This window comes from Drosophila nasuta, unplaced genomic scaffold (assembly GCF_023558535.2).
Source record: "Drosophila nasuta strain 15112-1781.00 unplaced genomic scaffold, ASM2355853v1 ctg32_pilon, whole genome shotgun sequence".
In the NCBI taxonomy this organism is placed as follows: Eukaryota; Metazoa; Arthropoda; class Insecta; order Diptera; family Drosophilidae; genus Drosophila; species Drosophila nasuta.
The window spans coordinates 170253-176537 of NW_026869516.1; the positions used below are offsets into that span (position 1 = coordinate 170253).

General features: G+C 36.3%; 1 long non-coding RNA gene across 1 annotated transcript; it reads left to right on the forward strand.

Moving 5' to 3' along the window:
• Nucleotides 1-1335: 1335 nt before the first annotated feature.
• On the forward strand, nucleotides 1336-4032 carry LOC132797918 (uncharacterized). The gene is made up of 4 exons (XR_009633824.1): nucleotides 1336-1543; nucleotides 1613-1687; nucleotides 1758-2597; nucleotides 3717-4032. It is a non-coding gene; the product is annotated as an uncharacterized LOC132797918 (long non-coding RNA).
• Nucleotides 4033-6285: the final 2253 nt, after the last annotated feature.

Here is a 6285-nt window from a genome sequence, read left to right on the forward strand (position 1 = left end):
CGACGCAATCTTTAAAATAAAATTACCAACAAACCAGAAACAAATTAAAAGTTTCTTAGGAATCACATGTTAGGGGCTGTCCATATTTTACGTAATCACTTAGGGGTGGGGGTCGTAAGGGGGGTTAGGGGGTCAAGGAAATGATTATGTTTGATTACATGGCGAGGGAGGGGTCTTGGACAATGATTACGTAATTATTTTATAAAAAATTTGTTTTTTAAAAGTATTTATTCAAAAATTGGTTTCGCGTCGATTACTCCGTCGATAAGTACCGAATGCAACTCTATAATTAAGTCGATATACATATGCTATTATTTGTATATCGAAAATCAGCTCTTCGTTGTAAAATTATGGAATGAACCGTAATCTGTTTTAAAGTTTCGGTTGTGACATGTTCTGCAAAGGAATCAAACAGTGAATTCTTTCAATCGTTATTTAAAACATATAAGCTGCGATATCCAGACAAAAAACCGTCGGATTGCCAAAAGGAAGCAACGGCAATATGGAAAACAGCAAAAAAAGAAGAAAAAGATTTTCAAACGTATATAAAAAATGTAATAAAAAAATATGAAAGTCAGGTGCAACAAAAAAAAATCAAAACGATGTCAATTTTTATACCCGCTACCCATAGGGTAGAAGGGTATTATAACTTTGTGCCGGCAGGAAATGTATGTAACAGGTAGAAGGAGGCATCTCCGACCCTATAAAGTATATATATTCTTGACAGCGTCAACAGCCGAGACGATATAGCCATGTCCGTCTGTGTGTCTGTCCGTCTGTCCGTATGAAACACTAGATCTCAGAGACTATAAGAGATAGAGCCATACATTTTTTCGACAGCATTTGTTATGTTTGCACGCAGATCAAGTTTGTTTCAAATTTTTGCCACGCCCACTTCCGCCCCCGCAAATCAAATAACAAGCGTAATTTTAAAGCTAGAGTAACGAATTTTGGTATATACAATAATTACTGTAGTAGTTATGATTCCTGAAATTTTGGGTCAGATAAAAATTGTGGAAGTTATTAATGAAATTCTTTTGTATGGGCAAAAACGCCTACTTACTAGGGGTCTGAGTTGCTTTGGCCGACAATCTGGCACTTTTTGCCGCCTATGGTATATTTTGAATAGTGTACTATATCGATATACCAAACATACAATTTGGTATATTTCTAGTATTTTTTTTAGTATTTTCGGTATATTTTGAAAATGATACCGCAACATTTTGCCGTTATTACAAAGGGGTAGCGGGTATCTCACAGTCGAGCACACTCGACTGTAACTTTCTTACTTGTTATGAATGCTTCAAAGGTATGTACGATATTTTTAATAAATTTAATTTAGTTCGCTATACATATGCATTCATAGTGTTGTCAAAATAAAAAAAATTATGTTATAAATTGTGACAAACACATGCTTTTGCATGTTGGTGGAAAAATTATTATATTTTTTTTAACTATTTACAGAATATATGTACTCCTAAAAACGATGTTCCTCACTCAGCGATCGATAATGAAAATTCTACTGATCTAAGGTCTCAGCAAGGTAAGTGAATTATAAAACTATTTTAATATTGGTTAAAGAACAAATCACCCAAAAACTTTTAAATTTTAGATGAAAATGGAAATCATATTCCTCAATCAATGATCGATTCAAATGACAATTCCATCGATCTAAAAAATGAACATGGTAAGTAAATAATAATCAAAAATATTAGTAAACAGACCAACTAAATCACTTAAATACTTTACTATTGTAGATGAAAAGACAACAACTAATGTCAACAGCGAAAAAAGCAACAGAAAGCCTGCGCAGGAAAAGCCAAAGGCAAATATTGTATCCTTAACTCAGAGAGCAGCAGTCCTAGCGCAGGCAAATAATTCAACAATGTCTAGCGAAATCCAAAAGGAGCTTGATAAAACTAGGCAAGAAATTGAAAAGGAAAGAAAAAGCCTCAAGCGCAAGCAACAAATTGCAAAGCTCAAAATAAATACAGGCAGAATAAACAACAAAAATTGAGTTGCCTTGAGGAAATTCCTGAAGCTAAAAGTTTTCGTACCCAACGATCTACAGTTGGCAGACCCCCGATTGAAGACGATTAACCGCTTCTCCATAAAACTATTTTGGAGATAGCCATGTTTGGAAGTGGAGCTGAGGCGCACTAACCTTGTCAGAAGTGTAAAAAACCTTGTCTGATCTCCATGAAGAGTTCAAAGAAGAAGGGTTTAACTTGTCGAGAAGCGCAACCTATCTAAGGCTTCGGCCACGCATTGAGCGATGAGCGACTGAGCGACGCTCTCTCGAGCGACGTAAAATATTAAAGCTTATGAGAGAGCATTGGAGTGGCCACGTAGCCGCTGAGCGACGAGCGAAGTTCTTGAGCGTCAGAGCGACGTCGCTCAGCGCTAGAATTGGTTTTAATTTTTAGTGCATCGCTCAGCGACAAAATGCAAACAATGCAAAAAAATATGCGCGGAAAGTTTAATTTCGGCTGTTCAAAGCCGAACCGTTTTATGGAACGACATTCATAAAGAGTACAAAAATAGAAATACTACTGATAAGGAATGGAATGAAGTAGGAGTTATTTGTAACTGTACAGGTAAGCTTTTATTTAACGTTATGTATAATATACAATAACAACGTAAGTAAAGTTATATTTAATATGTGTATATGAATATATATATTTATTTAAAGTGTCATTATTTAATCAAATGACTTAATATCGGAAATCCCAAAAAATCTGTTAAAGAATTTCTAACATTCATTGCTGACTGACTGCTTCTATTGCAATGTGAATGTTCTTCAAGAATATCCACATTTCTTGAAGCAACTATTCCGTTATTAATTTCTGCTGTCGTATTTATGTAGTCAGATCACTGTCCCCATCACGTTCTCTTACATAATTATGTAAAATGCAAGCACATTTTATAATGTGAACTGCTGTGCTAGGTTTCGTCTCAATATCTTTTTGTAAAATTCGCCATTTCTTAGTTAAAATACCAAAAGCACATTCAATGCACTTCCTGGCGATTGATAATCTTTCATTGTAGTTTTCAGTTTTGGCATTTAACTTTTTTCGAGGATATGGTCTCATTAAATAATTTTTCAGTGGGTAGGCTTCATCTCCAATTAAAAGTTTGGCAAAATGATATTTGAGCCTGGTAGTGCTTGTGGTGGTGGAACATTGCATTTGCCTGCTTCCAGCAATCTAAACAAAGTGGATCCACAAAATGTGCCACCATCGCTTTGCTTTCCTCTGCCACCCACTTCAATTGTTATAAATTTTTTGTCAGCATCTGCTACTCCTTGCAAAACAATTGAAAAATAATGCAAATAATTGAAATAATGTGATCCAGTATGAGCTGGGCACTTAATTTGGCAATGTTTTCCGTCAATGCTACCCAGACAGTTTGGAAACTTCCAACGCCTATAATAATCTTGCGTAACTTTTTGAAGTGTATCAGTTGTTGGTGTTGGCATATATTCCTTTACGAGTGATTTCCAAATTATAATGCTTGTTTCGAATATAATGTTGCTAACAGTGCTTCTTCCCAATCGAAAAGCAAATGCCAAGTCACGAAATGAATGACCTGTAGCAAGGTACCTAAAAATAAAAATATGTGCTTAACAAAATAAAACTAATATAAAATAAAATATAATTATTAATAAAAACTAATTGTTATGAACAATATGCATATTTATAAAATCTAATTTTTAGGAGCTGCAGCAAAGGCCAAATGGAAAAATTTAAAGGATACATATAGAAGGACATTGCAAAAACTACCACGCCTACCATCAGGATCCGAAGCTCAAACATTTAATGTTAAATGGCCATACTTGGAGCTGATGTCTTTTTTAAAAAAGACAGTTGCTCCAGATCCGACTGAGGGCAATTTGCAGCAGGACGATGAAAGCATGAATGACATGCTTTCAGATATGCTTCATGAAGATGAAAGCAATATGTCTATGATGTCAACAACATCTACAAGTATGGTCGCAAAATCTACGCCCAGAAAAAGAAAAATTAATATGGAAACCGAATTCTTGGAGATAGAAAAGAGCGACTGGAAATGTTTAGAAATCAAATCGGAAAAGAAAAAGAAACAGATGAAGAAAACAAAAACGAAGATTTATTATTTTTTAAATCACTTTTGCCTTTTTTTCAAAAATTTACTGACATCGAAAAGTTGGAGATTAGAAATGAAATACAAAATATATTAATTGTTAAGATTAAAAATAAGGAATAAATATTACATTAAACTACAACTTATGTTATCATCAGTATTATAATATAATTATTTACTTAAAAACACTTACATACACTTACCTTAATAATAAAACCAATCGTTCTTCAGCAGAAATTGTTGATCTCGGTTTACTTAATTCATTTTCAATTGTACTTAACAGCAAGTCAAATGAATCGATTGACATGCGTAAGTATTGCCAAAATCGATCTGGATGGTTTCGTAGATTTCTGTATAAGTGATGAAACTCGCCATACTCATTTCTCAATCGATTTATGGGATGAACGCCAAACCTACGCCTTTGTATTCTTTTTAATTGCCTATATTTACCATAACGGCTTTCAAACAGATTTCGTAGAACCTCTCTAGAATAAGGCATTTTTACAACTAATCAACTCAAATGATGTCGCTCAGTGCGTGGCCACCTCACTCAAAGCGATCGCTCATTAACGTCGCTCGAGAGAGCGTCGCTCAGTCGCTCATCGCTCAATGCGTGGCCGAAGCCTAAGACTATTGCCTAGAAGCTCTTCCTCGATTGAAGGAAAACGTCATGTGAGAACGGTACCGGTAAAGCTTTGTCGAACCCAAACAGATTATCACAAGCAGCATATAGATGGATATTTTGCTACAGCATCTATAAAATATCTTGAAAGCGTTGCCTCTGTTCTCGGCCCTGCTCAAGTTTTTTCTTTGTCACAAGACGACAAGGCTAGGGTGCCAATTGGATTGACAGCTGCAAATAAGCAAGCACCTCTGCTTATGCATCTTGAATACAAGGTCAAGCTGACAGATCACGATTGGGTTGTTGCCCCAAGGCATAAGCTTATCCCATCAGATTATGCGGGTGTAATCATAAGTCCACAAAAACTGGGAGACCCGAAAGCAGTTGGTTATTCTGGCCCCACATTTATAAGCATAAGGAGTGGAAAGCATTCTTCATCTACTGCTGGAACTCATGCTAGAGATTTCGACAGTATTGTGAAGCTAGAGTCTTTTAAATCAATACCAAGGACCGATGAAGGACTAGTCAAGCCTGTGGTTATTATAACTTCCGATGGTGGCCCTGATGAAAATCCCAGATATGGGAATGTAGAATTTGGATGCAATTTTTGTTGCCACAAACGCTCCAGGTAAAATGTTTATCTAAGTAATAGCTAAATTATATCGTAAAATCCATTTTTATTTCAGGAAAAAAGTGCTTTCAACCGAGTCGAAAGGAGAATGGGTCTGGGTTGATTTTGCCGCACGACATGTTTGGAAGCCATTTGGATAACCAAGGCAGAACCATAGACTTCGACTTAGAGAAAAAAAAATTTTGAATTCGCCGGGAGAACAATGGCCAAAGTTTGGGGCAACATGGTTCTGGATGACTTTCCTGTGACTGCCAAATATTGTCTACCTAAAGAAGAAGATGCAGAACTGGATGTCATAGATCAGTACTGGTATCAAGAACATGTTCGTGAGAGTCAATACTTTCTGCAAATTGTGACATGCCGTTCTGAAGAATGTTGTGGAGAATTTAGAAGTGGATTACTTCAAATTCTACCTGACAGATTTTTCCCGCCTATAAGTGTTGTTCAGGGTGTCTCTGAAATAATGGTTTCCGAGAACAATGAGAAGGGCAATTTTCTGGGCCTAATGCAACGCAGAGCTCTCGTGGTATCAATAAATAAACACAACAAATATTTGCAGGTAAGCTTTGTCTAAATTTTATATATTGAATGTGCTAATATCACACTCCCCACTTTCACTCTAGATTCCCTACGACTTGAATTGTCCGTCGGTACAAAGCCAACTTCAAAAGCGCATATGCAAAACGTGTGGGTTGTATTTTGCATCACAAAAATCAGTTATTCGGCATGCAATAATCCATAAAAATGTAGCTGTACGCTTTTATTGGAGATCACAGAAACCCCTTTACCGTGTGGCTGGACAGCGAAAGGGAGAATGCCCTTTGATTCAGACATACGAAGGATGTGAAGACCTCGAATGGCTTGACGAGGACTGTGTAGACGACAAAGATGAAGAAGATACCTGCGGAAA